Source organism: Pristis pectinata, chromosome 19, assembly GCF_009764475.1.
Source record: "Pristis pectinata isolate sPriPec2 chromosome 19, sPriPec2.1.pri, whole genome shotgun sequence".
Classification (NCBI taxonomy): Eukaryota; Metazoa; Chordata; class Chondrichthyes; order Rhinopristiformes; family Pristidae; genus Pristis; species Pristis pectinata.
In genome coordinates, this window is record NC_067423.1 from 3,369,981 (window position 1) to 3,392,015 (window position 22,035).

The window sequence follows — 22,035 nt, forward strand, 5'->3', positions numbered from 1 at the left end:
AGTGCGGAGGAGGTTCACCAGGATGTTGCCTGGATCGGAGGGCTTTAGTTATGGGGAGAGATCGGACAGGCTGACCTTGTTTTCCCTGGAGCAAAGGAGGCTGAGGGGTGACGTGGCAGAGATGTACAAGATTGAGAGACAGAGGGTCGACAGTCAAAATCTTTTTGCTCCATGGCAGGGTTATAAAAAAAAAGGCAGAGGTTTAACACAAGAGGAAGGAGTTTTAAAGGAAAGATGGGAGGAAGTTTTTTTACACAGAGTGGTTGATATCTGGAACGTGCTGCCAGAGGAGGTGGTGCAATCGGATACAGTCACACGTTTAAGAGGCATTTAGGCAGACTTAAATAGGCAAGGTATAGAAGGATATGGTCCTAAAGCAGGCAAATGGGATTAGTTAGATGGGACAAAAAGATCAGTTCAACCTTGATGGGCGGAAGGGCCTGTCGTGCTGTATGCCCTGACTCGATGACTCCATAACCAGATCTGCCCTGGAGTCTTCTATATTTGGGTTTTAAGTACTTTTATCCTCTCCAGCCAACCAGACCCTAATCCAGCCAACCTTAATGTGCTTGTCCTCCCAACTCTGTTCCACGGTGAGACAGCTGGACATCAGTGAACTTTTCTGTAGGTTTTGTCTCATGCACGCCTCCCAATGATTAATCCCAGGTGCCTATGTTCATGGCGGGCTTGAAGTTTTATGGCGGTCACTTCATCTTGTGTGGCAGTTGTTGAAGTTTATTGGATATCTTATCTCAAGGTAGTGCCAGCCACTGCTTCCCACTCCATGGATTTATCCTTGGTTACCAACTCCCCTTGATAGACAATGTCTGTTAATGTTCCTGTTACTCAGCTTGCGGTGTAATGGGGCATTGACGTTGTTAAAGTTCTTCTATCATAATTAGATTTGTCAATTGGCTTTGCATTAAATTTCTCCTTGTTGTAAAGGATATTTAAAATGGATTTTTTCCCTTCAGAATTGGTTCAGAACTTCAGTCCTGCAGCAAAAAAAGATCCAGTCTTGAGAATATGAGACCCCAGTAATATTTTACACCATGTATGTGAAGTGGTTCGACCTAAAGGTGTCAGCTTCAGCAACCAGCAATCTGCTGGAGGTATTCAGCATCTGGTATCAACTTATTTGCCCTACTTCAGCAAGTGTCCTGTTCTTGTTGGGGGGCAGGGGGAAGTGTATTTACTATACTTTACAGATTTCGTATACCTTGCAGATTGAAATGACTAAACACCATCTACATAATGCATAATGATCTTTGAGGTCCTGGACACATCTGTCCATCACCCATCTCATTCCCTTTATTCTGTGCTTCACCTTCCTCTCCATTGTCTTCAGCCCTTCGTCACCCACCCATCATCTCCCAGCTTCTGACATCATTTCCCCTCTCCCTCACCCGCCTCTCACCTGGATCCACCTATCGCCTGCCAGCTCTTGCTCCACCCCTTCCCCTCACCTCTCTATACCTCTCTCTACTCTCTTTCTTTCAGTCCTGATGAAGGGTCTCGACCCAAAACGTTGACTGTCCATCTCCCTCCACAGATGCTGCCCGACACGCTGAGTTCCTCCAGCACTGTGTGTGTGTGCGCACATCTGGGACAGATTTTGTTCAGGCTCTTTGAAAAAAAAATTGACTAACAATTGGAATTGGGTATGGAAAAAATACTTAATCTCCTCCTAACTAGGCCACCAACAATAGATGATACTATGTGTGGCTAGAATTGCCTTTGGTCTCATTAGACTTTCTTTATGCGAGCTGTCTCTCACACTTGGCCAGGTAGCTCCTGGTGAATTCCTGACTGTCTAGGGTTGGATGCGTCACTCCAGATCAATAGGTATGTGGATAACGTGGGAGGTGGTGTTTCTAACTCTGTGATTCTGTGACACTGTGAAGGACAGGCAGCACAATGAAACGTTTTTTAGGCAGTGACGTAGTCACACAGCACAGAAACAGGCTCTTCGAACCCTACACCAACCCTACACTGACTTTCAACCACCCATTTACACTGATCCCATTTTATTCTCCCCCTCCATTCCCATCAGTTCCTCCCAGATTCTACCCCTCACTTACACATAAGGGGCAACTACAGCAGCCATTTAACCCACCAACCCACACATCGTTGGGATGTGGGAGGAAGCCAGAACACCCAGAGTAAACTTGTGCAGTCACAGGGAGAACATGCAAACTCCACACAGACAGCAGTGGAGGTCAGAATCGAACTTGAGTCACTGGAGCTGTGAGGCAGCGGCTCTGCTGGCTGCACCACTGTGCAGTCCTAAGGTCTCTCAAAGAACTAATTCAGTCCCCTTGCAGCCTCTCCTCCAGAGCCACATGACTCCTCCTCTGTACAGAATGTGGTTTCTTGGTTACCCTGAAGTTTTAATCTGTTTTCCATTCTTGATTACAGTAAATGGGTCAGGCAAGCATTTAATTTTGACAGACAGCTGTCAGAATGAGGATTTCTCACTTGTACTGTCATTTACTGGCTTGGTGACAGCTGCAGAGCGCTTCGACAGCAACATTCAGGGGTAGCATCACCACAAAAGCTTTCTTGCATTAGAGGCTCATTGTTACACAAAAAAATTGGTGACTCGACATCAAAGGACCGTCCCGTCGGGAAATGCATTGTGACCTGAGTGTTGGGGAAGAAGCTGAGAACGTGTGGGGGAAATTTAAGACAAAGAGTGAATTAAAAGTAGAAATGAAGGAGTCTGCAGGAAAGTCTTTGGTAACTGTACGGAAGAGGCTGAGGATAGGTGCTTTTCATGTCTATGGTGTGAAGCTAACAAGCTGAACTGATGCAGGCTGCACATGTCTTTGATTAAATTAGATTAGTTTATTGTCATATACACCAGGGTGCAATGAAATTCCTTGCACCAGAGTAAACAGTGTACATGGTAACAATAAATACAGTGAGAACGGGATGGAGCCTGTCTGCTCTCACTTTGATCCACTGTTAATTGACCTTTGCTTGTCAGTTAATTGTTCTACTGTTATTCCAAACCTAATTAAAGGTTGCATTTTGATAGCTGAGACGCACTTTGTTTGCTGCTTCTCCATTAGCCTTGCAGTTTTAATAATAAGATCAGATGTGATCTGTCTAGATTAGACCGTGACTGACTGCAGATCTTCTGCCTTATTTCTTGCTGCTGGTGATGTCATCCACCCAGTCGTATCAGACCTCGGTAACATGAATCATGAATCTCTGCCTGAGGGACTTGTGCTGGGAAATAAAAAACCTGGGAGTAAGCAATATTAGAGACCCATTATATGTGGTGAATCAGACGTGCTCTCTGAGGACAAGTAAGTGGGAACTGAGGTGAAAAATGAATGCTTCTATAACTGTGTAAATGTAGACCCAGACAGTACAGCACAGTTGTTTCTATCAGATCCCCTCTCATTCTTCTGAATTCCAGCGAGTATAGTCCCAGGCAACTCAATCTCTCCTCATAGGCTAACCTTCTCATCTCCGGAATCAACCTGGTGAACCTCCTCTGCGCCGCCTCCAAAGCCAGTATATCTTAGAACACAGAACAGTACCGCACAGGACAGGCCCTTTGGCCCACAATGTTGTGCCGACATAGCTAATCCCTCCTACCTATAGAATGCCCATATCCCTCTATTTTCCTCTCATTCATGTGCCCATCCAAGCCCCTCTTAAAAACCCCCCCATTGCATTTGCCTCCACCACCCTATCAGGCAACACATTCCAGGCATCCACCATTCTCTGAGTAAAAAACGTATCCCTCACATCTGTTCTGCTCCTACCCCCTCTCACCTTAAATGCATGCCCTCTGGTATTGGATCGCTCAATAATGGGAAAATGATATTGCTTGTCCACTCTATCTATGCCCTTCATAATTTTATACACTTCCAACAGATCACCCCTCAGCCTCCACTGTTGCAGAGAAAAGAGCCCAAGTTTGTCCAACCTCTCCTAATAGCCATTTAAATAGGTCTTCAAGTTCGATCTTCCAATGCGTGTCACTTCACACTTCTCTGGATTGAACTCCACCTGCCACTTCTCTGCCCAGCTCTGCGTCCTGTCTAAATACCATACAACCTGCGACAACTTTCTGCATTATCTACTACACCACCTTCTTCATGTCATCTACAAACTTACCAACCCACCCTTCCACTTCTTCATCCAAGTCATTTATAAAAATTGCAAAGAGCAGGGGTCCCAGAACAGATCCCTGCGGAACACCGCTGGTCACCGACCTCCAGGTTGAATACTCCCCTTCTACAACCACCCTCTGCCTTCTGTGGGCGAGCCAATTTCGAATCCACACAGCATATTTTCCATGGATCCCATACCTCATGACTTTCTGAATGAGACTACCATGGGGAACCTTGTCAAATGCCTTGCTAAAATCCATATATACCACATCCACCGCACTACCTTCATCAATTTGTCTTGTCACTTCCTCGAAAAACTATTAAGCTCACGAGGCATGACCTTGCCCTTCATAAAGCCATACTGACTATCCCCAATAAGGCTATGCTTCTCCAAATGCTCATAAATCCTGTCCCTAAGAATCCTCTCCAATAGTTTGCTCACCACTGACGTAAGACCATAATTCCTGGGTTATCCCTTTTACCTTCCCTGAACAATGTTTACCATTGTCCAATCCTCTGGTACCACTCCTGTGGCCAGGGAGGACTCAAAGATCATCGTTAATGCTCCAGCAATCTCTTCCCTCACTTCCCATGGTAACCTGGGGTATATCCTATCCAACCCCGGGGACTTATCTATCCTAATGCTTTTTAGTAGCTCCAATACGGCTTTCTTAACCTCAACATGCTCTGATAAATTGGTAATTTGGTTTATTATTGTCATATGTACTGAGGTGCAGTGAAAATCTTGTCTTGCGTATTGTTCATACAACAGTGCATTGAGGTAGTACAAGGTAAACCAATAACAGAATGTCGGATAAAGTGTTACAGTTACAGAGAAAATGCAGTGCAGGCAGACAATAAGGTACGAGGACATAACAAGGTAGATTGTGAGGTCAAAGAGCCATCTTATCGTACTAGGGGACCGTTCAATAGTCTTATAACAGCAGGATAGAAGCCGTCCTTGCTATGTGCTCTCAGGCTTTTGTATCTTCTGCCCAATGGGAGGGGAGAGAAGAGAGAATGTCTGGGGTGGGTGGGGTCTTTGATTATGTTGGCTGCTTTACCGAGGCAGCAAGAAGTGTAGACAGAGTCCATGGAGGGGAGGCTGGTTTCCGTGATGTTCTGAGCTGGGGTTACGGACAGAGCATATTTGGAATGAAAGCACGGGTTATTTTCAGAAGCGGAGAAAATTGATGACACAAAGGAGGCCATTCTACCCATTGTGACTGTGCTGGTCAGAGCTCCCCAGCCTAACCCCACCTCCCAGCAGTGGGTCTGCACTCTCCAGCTCACGGCTCTTTGACTGCACATCCAGGTATTGTTTCATTGTGAAGAGGGTTTCTGCCCCCACCGTCCCTTCTGGCAGTAAGTTCCAGACCCCACAACCCTCTGGGGAGAAACATTTTCCCATCTCTTCACTAATCCTTCCACCAATTAGGTCGTCTGCACGGACCAGTAGAGTTTGAGATAGTCACACAGCACGGAAACAGGCCCTTCAGCCCAATTTATCCATGCTGACCACAGTGCCCATATCCTTCTAAACCTTTCTTATCTGTGTACCTGTCCAAGTGTCTTTTAAATGTTGTTAATGTACCTGCCTCAACCACTTCCTCTGGCAGCTCGTTCCATGCACTGACCACCCTCTGGGTGCAAAATTTTCCCCCCTTGGGTTCCTTTCAAATCTCTCCCCTCTCACCTTAAACTTATGTCCTCTAGTTCTTGATTCCCCAACCCTGGGAAAAAGACTGTGTATATTCACCCTATCTGTGCCCCTCATGATTTTATACACTTTTATAAGGTCACCCCTCATTCTCCTGCGCTCCAATGAAAAAAAGTCCCAACCTGCTCAACCTCCCTCCATAACTCAGTCCATCGGGTCCCAGCAACGTCCTCGTAAATCTCCTCTGCACTCTTTCCAGCTTAATGGCATCTTCCCTACAGCAGGCTGACCAAAACTGAATATATTATTCCAAGTGCAGCCTCACCAACATCTCGTACAACTGCAACATAACATCCCAACTTGTATAGTCAGTGCCCTGACTAGCAAAGGCCAGCGTATCAAAAACTTTCTTTACCACCCTGTCTACTTTCAGGGAACCATGTACTCCTAGGTTCCTCTGTTCGACATGGGAGTTCCAGAATGAGAGTTGAAAAGGTTAGAGCCCATGGTATCCAAGGCAAGTTGGCAAATTGGATCCAAAGTTGACAGTAGTGGGAGGCAGAGGGTGATGGAGGAGGGTTGAGTTTGTGGTTGGGAGTCTGTGACCTTTGCATCGCAGAGGTTGGTGTTGGGACCCTTGTTCTCTGTCGTGGACATTAACAGTTTGGTTATGAATGTAGGAGGTATGGTTGGTAAGTTTGCAGAAGGTGCAAAAATAAATGATGTTGATAATGAGGAGGATAATTTTTAGGTGACAGGAAGATATTGGTCTGGTGGTAAAATGGGCAGAGCAACGGCAGATGGAATTGAATCCTGATAAGTGTGAGGTGATGCACTGGGAAGTTTATTAGGGTTACTACCTGTACAGTGAGTATTGAGGTACAGAGGGACCTTGGTCCCTGAAGGTGGTAACACAAGTAGATAAGTTGGTGAAAAAATCTATTCTTCAGTCCTGAAGAAGGGTCCTGACCCGAAACGTTGACCGCCTGCTTTTCTCCACGGATGCTGCCTGGCCTGCTCAGTTCCTCCAGCATCAAAGTGTTTTTTATCTGGATTCCAGCATCTGCAGTCCTTTTGTTTCTCTGAGATCTATGGGATGCTGGCCTTCATTAACCAGGGCATAGAATGTGGAAGTAGGGAGGTTGTGGAGGAGCTTATGAACGATTGTTTAGGCCACAGATGGAGTTGGGTTGACGGTTCTGGTCACCACACTGGAGGAAGGATTTAATTACACTGCAGAGGAGAGTCACCAGGATGCTGCCTGGAATGAAACATCTCGCTTCTGAGGAGACACTGGATTGGGTGTGTTTGTTTTCCTTGGAATGTAGGGGGCTAATGATAGAGGTAAACAAAATTATGAGGGGCATAGACAGGGGAGGTGGTAGGGAACTTTTCCTTATGGCAAAGGACAAGGGTTCAGGATAAGGGGGAAGAGGTCTTGGAGGGAATGTGAGAAAGAATTGTTTTTCACGTGGGGGGTGGGTGGGGGGAAGGTAGTTGGAATCTAGAATACGTTGCCTGAGAGGGTGATGCAAGCAGTTACTCCCAACATTTAACAAGTATCTGGACGAGCACTTGAACTACCAAAGTATAGAACGCTATGTACCAAGTGCTGGTAAACGGGATTAGTGCAGGTGGGTAATTGTGGGTCGAAAGGATTGTTTCTGTGTGTGGGACTCTCTGACTCTCAACCTTTGCATCTGTATGTTTTAAACCTTTCAGCTAAAGGAAATAGATTCTTCCCATTCACTCTATCTACGCCCCTCGTAACTCTGTACACCTCAACTACATCTCTCCTCAGCTTCCTCTGTTCTGAAGAGAACAACCCAAGTCTATCCGATGGTTACAGTTTTCCCGTCCTGGTTACATTCTCGTAAATCCCCTCTGCAGCCTTTCCCAGTGTAATCGCATTGTTTCTGTAAAGTGGTGACCAGAATTGTATGTGACCTAATTAGTGTGTACAGTTCCAGCAAGGTCTCCCTGCTGTTATACTCAGTGGCTCGGCTATTAAAGGAAAGCATCCTTATGCCTTTCTAACCAGCAAGGTACCTCCATTCCTCCACAACACTCAATTGTCTACTACCTTCCTGTGCAAATATATGGATTAGGAACAGGATTGGGCAATCTAAACCCTCACTCCTGCACCATCTCTCTCGCCATACATCCCCCTTCCATATCCTGCAATTTCCACACTCACTTGTGTGTGACACTGGGAGTAATCAAGAGATTGCTGCCTGCTTCGTAATCTCCTTCCCAGCTCCTTAAACTCTACCTGCAGGACCTCTGTTTATTCTACTTAGGTGGTTGGTGCTGATATTTCCAGGGAAAGGGAATCTAAATCTGGAGGACATAGGTTTAAGGAAAGAAATCAACCTGAGGGGCAACTCCTTCACCCAGAGGGTGGTGGGTATATGGAACGAGCTGCCAGAGGGAGTGGTTGAGGTGGGTACAGTTATGACATTTAGGAGACACTTGGGCAGGTACATGGATAGGAAAGGTTTAAAGGGATATGGGCCAAATGCGGGCGTATGGGACTAGCTTAGGTGGGAATCTTGGTCGGCATGGACCAGTTGGGCCAAAGGGCCTGTTTCCGTGCTGTACTCTCTCAAACCCACCACACACTCCCAAATGTCCTTGTCTCTGGCATTGAGGTGGCAACGTATAATCCTGGAATCACATCTGCAACCTCACAAACATCTGTTTGCTCCCCTGACTAGAGCTGATCTGTAAGTATTCACCTCTTGCTCTCTCCTCCTTCCCTGTATAGCTGAGTCACCCATGGAGCTGTGCTCTTAGATCTGGCTGCACTCCCCAAAAGTATTCTGGACCAAACGCTGAGGGTGAGATGCCCTTGGGGTCTCCTGAACTACTTCCTGCTCCCGTCTCCCTGGCAGTTACCGGTCCCTCTCTGCCTGCACCCTCTTGAGCCACAAGCAGACCAACATCCGGGAGCATGTTGTCCACAAAGCACTCCCCCTCATCCAGAGACCAGGAAATGAAAATCAGTAAAACCCCAAATGCTGTAAATGTGAAACAAAAACAGAAGATGCTGTAACTACTCTGTGGAGAAAGAAACTCTTAATGTTTTGGGTTAAAGAGCCTTCATCAGAACTGAGGAAGAGAGAAAACAAATGTAAGGAGGACTTTCGCAGTGAACGGCAGGGCCCTGGGGGTGTTGAGGAACAGAGGGACCGAGGAGCACAAGTACATGGTTCCCTGAAAGTGGCATCGCAGGGAGACAGGGTGGTGAAGAAGGCGTTTGGCACGCTGGCCTTCATCAGTCAGGGCACTGAGTATAGAAGTTGGGAGGTTATGTTGCAGTTTTATTGGGCTGAGTCCACCACTCTCTGCAGCTTCTTGTGTTCCTGCGCTAATGTTGTGAAATCTGGGTACTTCTGTCCAGACCTGTCCAACAGGCTAGAATGTACAAGTGAAAGAAGAAGGAGGAGACTATTGACCAGCACCAATGGCCAGTCCTGAGGCAGACAGACAGAAAGAGGAAGTTATCTAAAATTGGAGAACTCGAAGTTGAGTCTTGCAAGCTGCAACGTTCCCAGGCAGAAGATGATATCTTCCTTGAGCTTGCGTTGGACTTTGGAAGATGCGGCCTGACCTGTTGTTTCTCCAGCACTTTCTGATTTGTTCATTTATTGAAATAAAACAACACCATTGGCATTTCTTCAACCACAGTCCATGCTCTGTTTACACTCTGTGATTCAGTATCAGAAATATTATCTTGCTGTGTCATGTGTGCCCATAATCATTGGCCTGTTTTGCTTGGAGACGAAGGATCTCCTCACTGTAGGGCCCAGATGTTCCTAATGGGTTCAGCAGCACCATTTGTTGGTGTTGACACTGGTTCCTCTGTGATGTATTTAGGAATGGTAAATTGGTTAGTAATGATCTTTGAAACGGCCAGTGTTCAGTCTCATTATTTTTGCCACAGTTAAATGATTTTCTTTTTGTCTAACAGCTGATTTGTGTTCCAAGCAATCTGTAATTTTGCTTTGGGGTATTAATCTTATTGAGTTGGAAAATTGCAAACACCATTTAAATGGAATATGCTCTCTGAATTGATGCAGTGCGAAGCCAGCAATCAAACTCGTAGTGTATTTTCCTCATCCACTGCTCGTGCACAGACTGTAGTTCCCTGACCACCCGTAGACCACCTCGTGGTCGTACTGGGCAGTGTGTGAACCACTTACCACCACCTCTTCACGTGAGCCAAGGGGTGAAGTTGGACTCGGTTAGAAAATGCCACCTCATAGAAAATGCTTAGAAAAGATGTATTGGCTTTGGAGGCAATGCAGAGGAGGTTCACCAGGTTGATTCCAGAGATGAGGGGGTTTGCCTATGAGGAGAGATTGAGTCGCCTGGGACTATACTCACTGGAATTCAGAAGAGTGAGAGGGGATCTTGTATAAACATATAAAATTATGAAAGGGGTAGATAAGGTAGAGGCAGGAAAGTTGTTTCCACTGGTAGGTGAGACTAGAACTAGGTGACAAAGCCTCAAGATTCAGGGGAATAGATTTAGGACGGAGATGAGGGGAAACTGCTTTTCCCAGAGAGTAGTGAATCTGTGGAATTCTCTGCCCAGGGAAGCAGTAGAGGCTACCTCATTAAATATATTTAAGACACAGTTAGATAGATTTTTGCACAGTAGGGGAATTAAGGGTTATGGGGAAGAGGCAGGTAGGTGGATCTGAGTCCACGGCCAGATCAGCCATGATCTTATTGAATGGCAGAGCAGGCTCGATGGGCCAGATGGCCAACTGCTCCTATTTCTTATGTGCTTATCTCCTCTGTACTTAAAATTTATGACTGAAGAAAGTCTTGCATTTCTTTCTCACTTTTAGGAATGTAGTATGTCCCAGAGTACTCTACAGCTGTTGGAGTACGTGTTGAAGGTCAGTGACCATTGTGGTGTAGAAAGGCCAGCATGCATGATAGATCAAGCTCCAACCAATGACGGTGTGATAATGATGACATAACCTGTTTTTAGCGACGCTGGTTGATGGATAAATATGGGCCAGGCAGCTGTGGAATAATACCCCAGCTCTCCATTGAAAGATGGGCGTAGGATCGTCTACGTTGACCTGAGGAAGCAGCTCTGACAGTGCAGCACTCCCTCAGTACTGGCCTGGAGTGTTGGCCAAGACTTTTCAGCCTGGACCCGGACTTGAACTTATAATCTTCTGACCTCAGAGTTGAGAGTGTGACCCATTGACTCTCCAAGGACATTCTTGTGTTATGCAGCCTCTTGGCTTTGAGGATGACTTGCTTCTACCCCAGCCACAGAAAGGTTAGATGGTCAGACTCTCTGCCCATGCTAGGGTATCAAAAACAAGAGGGCATAGGGTTGGGGTGAGAGGAAGATGTTTTAAAGAGGATCTGAGGGGTAAGTGGCTGATATCTGGAACGTGCTGCCAGAAGATGTCGTGGAGTCGGATACAGTCACTGTGTTTAAGAGGCATTTAGACAGACATGGCAAGGTATAGAAGGGTACAGTCCTAATGTGGGCAAATGGGATTAGTATAGATGGGCAAAAGATCGGCATGGACGTAGTGGGCCGAAGGGCCTGTTTCTGTGCTGTCCTACTCAGACTCCATCACAGGTGGGGCAGATGTTGAGCTTGGCCTCTGCATTCTCTGGGACCTGGGCGTCTTCCCAGATCCTTCATCTTGAGCAGTCACGGCCAGGGATTCCCAGGGGTTGGTGACGATGTGAACTGTTTTCCGCGGAGGCTTTGAGTAAGCTCTTGAAGCGATTTGTCTGTCCCCTTGGACTCCGCTCGTGGTGAGAGAACTTTGAGCAGAGTGCCTGTTTGGAGCATGTGGACAATATCACACCCTCGGCAATCTGAGAAAGATCTTCTCAGTCCCACTCTGTTGTGAGTAATTTTGGGCCTCGTATCTAAGGGAAGATGTGCTGGCACTGGAGAGGGTCCAGAGGAGGTTCAAAGGAATGATCCCAGGAACGTAAGGCTTAATGTATGAGGAGCGCTTGATGTCTCTGGGCCTGTACTTGATGGAGTTCAGAGGATGAGGGGGGGATCTCATTGAAACATATCAGATACTGAAAGGCCTGGATAGAGTGGACGTGGAGAGGATGTTTCCATCAGTGGGAGAGTCCGGGATCCGAGGGCACAGCCTCAGAATAAAGGGACGTCCCTTTAGAACTGAGATGAGGAGGAATTTCTTCAGCTGGAGAGTGGTGAGTCTGTGGAATTCGTTGCCACAGAGTGATGGAGGCCAAGTTATTGGGTGTATTTAAGGCAGAGATTGATAGGTTCTTGATTGGTGAGGGGGTTAAGGGTTACAGGGAGAAGGCGGGAGAATGGGGTTGAAAAGAAATTCAGTCATGATTGAATGGCGGAGCAGACTTGATGGGCCGAATGGCCTAATTCTGCTTCTGTCTTATGGTTTCTCGGCTTTGTGTCCGATAACCACTTCTCTTGGAAAGGAAATTACGGAGCCAAGGAACTATGTGCTGGTCAAGAGAAGGGTCGTTGATGTGGCTGGGAAAGTATCGTCCATTCAACAGACTCATTGGCAAGCGAATTTAGATCACTATCCAGAGACTGAAGTCCTGCCCTGAGACATCTGGTCCTGTGGATCACAGCACCACCTGAAGCTGTTGAACAGATTGCAGTCCTTCCCCCTGTACCACCATCCTTTCCCAACCAGACCACTAAACCTCGGGTCGAGCAGCATCTATGGAGGCAAAAGTCGATGTTTCGGGTTGAGAAAAAGATCCTGACCGTCTGTCCTACCTCTGCCCCTCCTAGTTTAATAAACTTCTGTGAGGTCACCCCTCAGATTCCTGCACTCAATTGAGAATAAACTCAGCCTATCCAATCTCTCCTTGTAACTACAGCCCTACATTCCAGGCAACATCCTGGTGAACCTCTCTGGGACTTCACTGAACCACACCCTTCCTGCAGTGCGGTGAGCAGAACTGTGCATGGTATCCTGTGGTCTAACTCGTGCTTCGTACAGCTGTAGTGTTAATCTTATCTTTTCACTTCGCTGTACTGTGCCTCTGTTTTGAAGGTGCACCCTTCTGCTTATACACTCTGCCCCTTTGGTTATCATCAGCTCTGCCTCTACCCCAACAATCCTACCATCTCCTTTCTCTTTCCCTTCCTAAATACATCCTGGCCTGAACCCCTGTTTCCAGCTTAGCTATCATAGAACACTACAGCACAGTATAGGCCCGTCAGCCCACCATGTTGTGCTGACATTTTACCCTGCTCTAAGATCTATCTAACCCTTCCCTCCCACATAGCCCTCCATTTTTCTATCATTCATGTGTCTATCTAAGAGTCTCTTAAATGTCCCTAATGTATCTGCCCCCACAACCTCTGCCGGCAGTGCGTTCCACGCACCTACCACTCTCTGTGTAAAAAAAACTTTGCCCTGACATCCCCCTTATACCTTCCTCCAATCACCTTAAAATTATGTCCCCTCGTGTTAGCCATTGTCACCCTGGGAAAAAGTCTCTGACTGTCCACTCGATCTGTGCCTCTTATCATCTTGTACACCTCTATCAAGTCACATCTCATCCTCCTCTCCAAAGAGAAAAGCTCCAGCTCGCTCAACCTATCCTCATAAGACAATCCTCATCCCTCCCTTCTGATTCTACCCTTGGGTTCCTGTGCCCCTGCCAAGCTCGGTCAAGCTCTCCCCTACAACACTGGTTAAACCTCCTGTGAGCGTTTTGGTCCTGTACTGCTTTAGGGTGAAAGTAAAAAATAAAAAGTCGAGTTTATTGTCGTATGTGCAAGTACATCTATACACAGGTGAATGAAAAACTTACTTGCAGCAGCATCACAGGCATATAGCATCAGATCAGCAGCATTCACAAGAAACACAAGACATAAATTATTACACAAATTTTACAGAAAGAACCCAATTAGAACAAACAAAAATAGTCCATTTTAGTGCAAAGTGATCATCGTGTTGCTGACCTGTAGTGATTAGGGTTGTGCTGGTGGGTTGAAGGGAAATCACTGTTCTTGAACCTGGTGGTGTGGGTCTTCAGGCTTCTGTACCTCCTGCCCGACGGATGTGGGGTTTAGCTTTTACAAACTGCGGTGGCAGTCCATTTACTTGGTCTCTATTGTCCACATTACCTATGCCTCATAATTGTCTTGCATACCGTTCACACAGATCATTTCATCACGTCAGTACATTGAGGTAGTACAAGGTAAAATAATGGAATGCAGAATAAAGTGCTACAATTACAGAGAAAGTGCGGTGCAGATAAACAGTAAAGTGAAAGGTCATAATGAGTAGATTATGAGGTCAAGAGTCCACCTTGTACTAGGGAACCATTCAATAGTCTTATAACAGTGGGATAGAAACTTCAAGAGAAATTGCTTCAAGAACATTCTCAAAGCCTCCTTGGAGGTTAGTTGGTTTCTATGTATTGATTCTTAATTTATTTTTTGAGATTTGAATGTCAGTGGCAAAGCCAGCATTTATTGCTTATCCCCAGTTCAGTAGGTCACCTTAGAGGCATTTAAGATTCAATGACATGGTGGGTCTGCAGTCTCAGACAGGCCAGACTGCGTAAGGGCAACAGATTTTATCCCCTGAAGGATATTCGTGAACCAGATGAGTTTTTATAACAGTCTGGTATTTTTTGTGGTCACGAGCCTAGTTAATGTCAAGGGCCATGTCTTCTTCCATTTGAGTATGTAAGTCCGCAGAGCAGTGGTTGTTATAGTCAGTAACCAGTGCTCAGAGTGACTGATCTGTGGTGATCATGGTGTAGGCAGCATTGAGGATTCTGGGCCATTTGCAGTGATTTGCTCAGACTTACGAATGCTGAGTATTTGACACTGAGTGAATTAAGCATTGAAATTGTTTCCGCCCCCGACAGGCTTTTAACAGAAAGCGTTTTTTTATTTTTTTAAAGCAGCTTGTTGCCAAGGGAGACTGTTCTACCACAGCACTTCGTGATTAATTTGAGGGGATCCAGGGGTCAGGTTTATTTGGCTTTTGCAATTGTGTGGAATTGCCCCGATGATAACTGAGCTACTGTAGAGGAGGCCAAGGGTCGGTATTGATTGCACAGATTAAATAAAGGTAGGCGTTCTCATGCAAGGTGCAATTTGCAGTGAAGTATTATGGACAGACTCTGAGCTTGGTGCAGTTTATGAGCCTAATCAAAATGTATGCATATAGGCTGCTCACTCTGCAGTTAGAGTTCAGTGTGAAATGATTTGCCTCAGAATTGTCCCAGCTTCTTAACCCAGGGCAGCAAAAACTCTGCATTGCAGTTCCAATTGACAGGGTCAAGCAGCCACTTCATGCCGTCTCTATCCAACGGCCTCTGGAGGGTTGGGCCTCAGTCCAGAGATGCGAGTTCAAATCCCACCATGGGAGCTGGGGAATTGCAGTAACTTGCCGAATGGTTGCAGCGTGGAAGGAGTCCTTTCAGCCCATCGAGTCAGTATTAGCTCTGTGTAAGAGCAATCTAGAGCGTCCCACTCCCCTGCTCTCTCTCCCCAGAGCCCTGCCACTTCTTTCCTTTCAGATACTTGCACAGTTCCCTCTGAATGCGACAATCGAACCTGCCCTGGGCTGCGTCCTGCTCCCAGCAATGTGTTCTATCAGAAATCAACCTGAAATATAAAAAAAAACTAGTCTGGGAGATGTCTTGCGTTCTGTGTGTGTTGGCTGAATCTACCTGGCTGTGATGCTGCTGCAAGCAAGTTTTTCACTATCTGTACCTCACCGTACTTGTGCACATGACAATAAACTCGACTGAGATGTCATCAAGCTGCCTGAGCAGCCAGTCACAGTGAAGAATTCTCACCATCGGCAAACCAGTAGTCATACAGCACGGACACAGGCCTTTCGCCCAACCAGTCCATGCCGACCACAGTGTCCACCCAGCTAGTCCCAATTTCCTGTGTTCGGCCCATATCCCTCCAAGCCCCGCCCCTCCATGTACCCATCCAAGTGCTTGTTAAATGATACTGTTGTACCTGCCTCACCCACTTCCTCTGGCAGCTCGTTCCATACACTCACCACCCTCTGTGTGAGAAAGTTGCCCCTCAGGTTCCTTTTAAATCTTTCTCCTCTCACCCTAATCCTATGCTCCCTAGTTTTGGGCTCCCCTTCCCTCGGGAAAAGACTGTTACCGTCCACCTTATCTGTACCTCTCATAATTTTAAACACTTCTATAAGGTTGCCCCTCATTCTCCTACATTCCAAGGAATAAAGACCCAGCCTGGCCAACCTCTCCCTATAACTCAGGCCCTCTAGTCCTGGCCACATCCTTGTAAAGCGGTTGATAGTGCAGATTTTAATTTACATGTTATAGGGCTGGAAGTGAGGATTGAGACAGACTTCCATTATTTTGTAGAATTTGTCTAAGCGAATTACAATCCACATATAAAAATTAGCTGTTTCTGGGTCAGAGAGTTTGCTGAGCATCATTACAGCTCATTGCACCGCTAGTAATTGACTCTCAGCTTCAAGTTCAAGTTTATTGTCAGGGGCAGATATCCCCCAGCGTATAAATGCCGTGAAAATTAGCTTGATGCAGCAGCAGCACAGTATATTACAAGACTGAACAAAAATTAACAGAAACCTAAATTAACTTAAATTATACGTAACTTGCAAAATGTGAAACAAAAATAGACAACACTAGTGCAAGATTGAGAGAGAAAACTAATGGTTTGAGGTAGAATTAGGGTTTTCCAGGTGGGTTCAAGAACCTGACGGCAGTGGGGAAGAAGCTGTTGTTGAACCTTGAGGTGTGGGTCTTCAGGCTCCTGTACCTCCTGCCTGATGGCGGCATCAAGAAAAGGGCACGGCCCGGATGGTGGGGGTCCTTGACGATGGATGCCGCCTTCCGATGCAGCAGAGTCGGAGATGTTCGGGTGTTTTGCAGCGGATCAGGTTGGTGTGGCTCTGAAGTTAATAGTTGTTGGCTAATCCTTGGTGAAGCATGGAATCACTCTCCATCCTTGAGGTTCACCAGTGCACAGGCATGCGCCCAAAGTTAAATCCCCATTGTATTGAGCAACACGGTTAATCCGTTTGCAAATTCCGAGCCACTGTATTCCTTTAGGAAGGATCTGCATATGCATCGAGCTCCTGAACTAGTGTTGGTCACCGTTATAAATCGGACAGGAATATTTTCAGATTTCCTCCCCACTCAGAGATCTTGAATTGTTTTCGGTCTTTGCTGGGACGCTGCTTGTTTCCAGGTGACTGTATTGTGGAGCCAGCAGGATCATGTAGGGTGTGCGACAGAGGGCTTGGTTTCTTCCTGTGTGTTAACAGTGTCCCAGGCAGGAGATGGGAGGGCTCCTGGTCCTTAGAAGGGCTCCTTAGAACTTGCGCTTCACAGGTCGATACCTCAGCCGTCTGATTTACTCATTCAGTCAGGTGAAGGAGGCATGGGAGATGGCAGACGCCGGAGCCTGGAACCACACACAATCTGCTGGAGGAACTCAACGGGTCGAGCAGCATCTGGGGGGGGGGAAGGAATTGTCGACGTTTCAGGTCGACACCCTTCATCAAGACCTGTTAGGTGATATCTAGCCTGCCCCCAGAGTCAAAGGCCAAAGTCGGGTTTATTGTCAGATGCACAAGTCCATGTGTGCACAGCAGCATTACAGGCACATAAGACAAGATATCTTTATTAGTCACATATACATTGAAACACAATGAAATGCAGCTTTTGCATAGAGTGTTCTTGGGGGCACCCCACAAGTGTCGTCACGCTTCCGGCGCCAATATAGCACGCCCACAACTTCCTAACCCGTACATCTTTGGAATGTGGAAGGAAACCAGAACACCTGGAGGAAACCCACGCAGACGTGGGGAGAACGTACAAACTCCTTACAGACAGTGGACAGAATTGAACCCGGGTCGCTGGTGCTGTAACAGCGTTATGCTAACTGCTACACTATAGTACTGTCATCTTAATACAGGCAATATCCTGGTGAACCTCTTCTGCACCCTCCCCAAAGCCTCTACATCTTTACAATAGTGCCAACCAGAACTGCTCACAATACTCCATATAACCAGCATTCATAAGAAAAACATAAATTATACATAATTTTTACAAGAAAGAACACAAAAAAACTCCATTTTAGTGCAAAGTGGTCATAGTGTTGCTATACTGAGGTAGTGATTAGGGTTGTGCTGGTTGGTTCAAGAACCGAATGGTTGAAGGGAAGTAGCTGTTCCTGAACCTGGTGGTGTGGGACTTCAGGCTTCTGTACCTCCTGCCCGATGGGAGCTGTGAGAAGATGGCACAGCCCGGATGGTGCGAATCTTTGATGATAGATATTGCCTTCTTGAGGCAGCGCCTCCTGTAGGTACTCCCGATGGTGGGGAGGGATGTGCCCGTGATGTATTGAGCAGAGTCCACTACTCTCTGCAGCTGCTTATGTTATTTGAATTGCTGTTCCAGACCCTGATGCAACCAGTCAGGACACTTTCAGCAGTACATCTGCAGAAGTGTTGTCGAGTTCTCTCGTACGGATATGTGAGAAAGTGTGAAGGTTGCTGGTGCCAAACGTTATGAGCGTATTGGCTGGTGTTGGTCATGACTGAGTGCCTGGTAAATGGTTTCTTGAATTCTTTCCATTGGAAACTGTAAACGTAAAACAGGAAACAAAAGTACATCGTCAAATGATTACTTGCAGAAATTTGCGGAATTGAATCGTGCTTATATTGTGTTGTATTTTGATTGCGGGGAAACTTTCATTGTGCTGAGTGTTTAACCCTTGGTTTACTGTTGTACTGAGCAAAAGCCAACCTGCCAACAGTGTCTCGAGCATCTCCAGTCCCTGTGCCGTGGTCAGGTTGTATTCTCAAAGCAAGTCAGGAAACTTCAAAACAAAATCGAGAGATCAAACTACTTTTGCCTTCTCCTCAAATTGAAAGTGCCTGACCGCACAGTGTGAACACTGGCTTTGTAGATCAGATCGACATTAGAGTCAATGAGTAAGCAGGGAAACAGGCCAATCAGCCCATCGAGTCTGTGCTGACCATCAAACACACATTTGTACTAATCCCATTTTCTTCTCCCCACATTCCCATCAGCTCTCCCCAGATTCTACCTCTCACCTACAGGCTGGGGACATTTTGCAGTGGTCATTTCACCTATATAAAAGATTTGATTGTGAATGCAGGAGGAATGATTTGTAAGTTTGCGGATGACAAGAGAATTGGTGTTGTGGATGGTGAGGAAGTCTGTCTAAGACTACAGCAGATGGAAAGTTGGGCGGAGTGTTGGCAGATGGAGTTTAATCCTGAGAAGTCTGTGAGGTGATGCATTTTGGGAAGACAGATAGGTGTAGGACACACACCGTAGATGGTAGGTCAGTAAGGAATGTTGATGAACAGAGGGACCTTGGGGTTCAAGTCCATAGTTCTCTGGAAGTAAATAGGGTGGTGAAGAAGGCGTACGGCACACTGGTCTTCATAGGTTAGGGCACAGAATATAAAAGTTGGGGTGTTATTTTGCAACTTAACTGATCAGCACTCGCAGTACTGTGTGCAGTTCTGGTCACCACACTTTAGGAAGGATGTGGTTGTACTGGAGACTTTATGACTCTAATAATATATTCCCACTCTCTCTCTGATATCTGCTGCATCTGGAACGTTATCTTCTCAGCATACTTGACCTCCACAGCCTTGTGTGGCAGAGGATTCCACAAGTTGTTGAGTGAAGAGATTTCTCACCTCAGTCCCAAATGTTTCACTCTGTAGCCTGAGACTGACCCCTGGCTCCGACTCATCAGCAAGCTCCGCACACACAACGCCTGAGGTCGGGATCGAACCCAGGTTTCCGGAGCTGTGAGGCTGTGGCACTACTAGCTCTGCCACTGTTACACTGATCCACCCCAGAGCTTTGAGCGGGAAGCTGAGAGCTGGTACAGTAAAGTTTGGAAATTACTTTACCTAACTGAATGTTGAGAGGGTTTGATGGAGTGCTGCTGAGAGGGTGCTTCTGGAATAAGGGGTGTTTCTTCAGAATAAATGGTCACTCTTTTCAAACAGATGAGGGTAGAACAAGATGCTGGACGAACTCAGCGGGTCGGGCAGCATCTGTGGAGGGAGATGGACAGTCGACGTTTTGGGTCGAGACCCTTCATCTGGACTGGAAGATAGAAGGGAGAGAGCTGGTACAAAAAGTCGGAGGGACGTGGGTGAGCAAGAGCTGGCAGGTGATAGGTGGATCCAGGTGAGGGGGGGTGATAAATGGGAGAGGAGAGAGTGGGAATAGTGACAGAGGCTAGGAGGTGGGAGGTCCCGGAGGAAACCCACGCAGTCACGGGGAGAACGTACAAACTCCTTACAGGCAGCAGCCGGAATTGAAACTGGGTCACTGGCGCTGTAATAGCGTTACGCTAACCGCTACACAGGGTTGAGCAGCATCTGTGGGGGGGGAGGGGAGGAATTGTCAATGTTTTGGGTCCAAACCCTGCATTAGGACTTGCAGAATACAGTGTTAGTTACAGCGCAGATATACAATAAGATGCAGCGGTCATGGCGAGGTAGATTGGGAGATCACCAGTTCATTTTTTAGCGTATGTGAGGTCTGCTCAAGAGTCTGGTAACATGGATGGAAACTGTCCCTGAGCCTGGTGGTATGTGTTCTCAGGCTTTTGTATCTTCTGCCCGATGGGAGCGGGGAGAAGAGAGAATGAACGGGGTGGGTGGGGTCTTTGATAATGTTCGCTGCTTTACCGAGGCAGTGGGAAGTCTGGACGGAATCAGTGGAGGGGAGGCTGGTTTGTGTGATGGACCGGGCTGCGTTCACAACTTCGCAATTTCCTGTGGCCTTGGCTCCTCAGCCACCGAGCTTCCACCTTCCTATTTCCCAGTGTGATTTGATGCCCACCATCTTCACGTTGCACTCAGTGTCCTTGTAACGGAGATGTGAGCGCCCGACAGGCCACAGCCCAGTCAAGCTCACTGTGCAGAATGTCCCAATGTGTTTCATTTTGTGCTTCTCTTCCCCCTCATTATCTGCAGGGCTACGGACTGGGCGGTGGTAACTGGGACTGACCTAAAGACCACCATGTTGGTTTGCATAAGCCAGATGGGCTGAGTGGTATTTCTTGGATTCTGTTCTGCTGCTGTAGAGTCATTGAGTAATACAGTACGAAACAGGCCCTTTGGCCCACTTGTCCATGCCAACCAAGGTGTCTTCCTGAGCTGGTCCCATCTGCCCATGTTTGGCCCCAATCCTTCTAAACCTTTCCTATCCACGTATTTATTCAATTGTTTTTTAAATGTTGTTAATACACCTGCCTCGACCACTTCCTCTGGCAGCTCGTTCCACATACGGACCACCTTCTGTGTGAAGAAGTTGCCCCTCAGGTCCCTTTTAAACCTTTCCCCTCTCACCTTAAACCCATGCCCTCTTGTATTTGGTTCCCTTTCCCTGGGGAAAAAGACTGCACATTCACCCTATCTGCATGGTAGTGTAGCGGTCAGCATAACGCTTTACAGTGCCAGCGACCTGGGTTCAATTCCCGCCACCGTCTGTAAGGAGTTTGTACGTTCTCCCCGCGTCTGTGTGGGTTTCCTCCGGGTGCTCCGGTTTCCTCCCACATTCCAAAGACGTACGGGTTAGGAAGTTGTGGGCGTGCTATGTTGGCGCCGGAAGCGTGGCGACACTTGCGGGCTGCCCCCAGAACACTCTACGCAAAAGATGCATTTCACTGTGTTGTTCGATATACATGTGACTAATAAAGATATTTTATATCTCATATCTTCATGATTTTATACACCTCTATAAGGTTAATTTGTTCTTTCCCCAGCCGTCTGATAGAAAGTTGACATTTTATAATAAAATCTAATTTTAATAGATTTAAATTTAATAAAACATAATCTTATAGTAAAATTAAATGTTATAGTTCATAATTGGAGTGCTGGAGCCACCCAGTGTTGGAGGGAGGAGGAGAGGCAGCCTTTTAAATCGGGATCCAAGGCCGGGTCAGATTTTGTTGGAGGGAGGCGCTTGGCTTGGTGGGCTCCATCTTCATCATGGGCTGCAGCCGAACTCCAGCCCCAAACACTGCCGGTGGACGTTGGTCGTACCACCAGTGTAGGTGCCGCCCTCAAACCCCTGCAGCTTCGGGCTCACTCTGTGGGTTGGCAGAGAAATGGCCACTCCACGGTAGCAGCGTCCATCTCCCTTGTTTCCCAGCCTGCTCCTCCACACTGTCCTCTGAGATAAAGGAACAGCCCAGTGCAA

The 22,035-nt window shown here is 46.9% G+C and overlaps 1 protein-coding gene across 3 annotated transcripts in view; it reads left to right on the plus strand.

Moving 5' to 3' along the window:
* Positions 1 to 22,035, plus strand: part of frmd4a (FERM domain containing 4A) — a 562,285-nt gene that overhangs the window by 38,255 nt on the left and 501,995 nt on the right. The gene's annotated exons all lie outside the window — the stretch shown is intronic.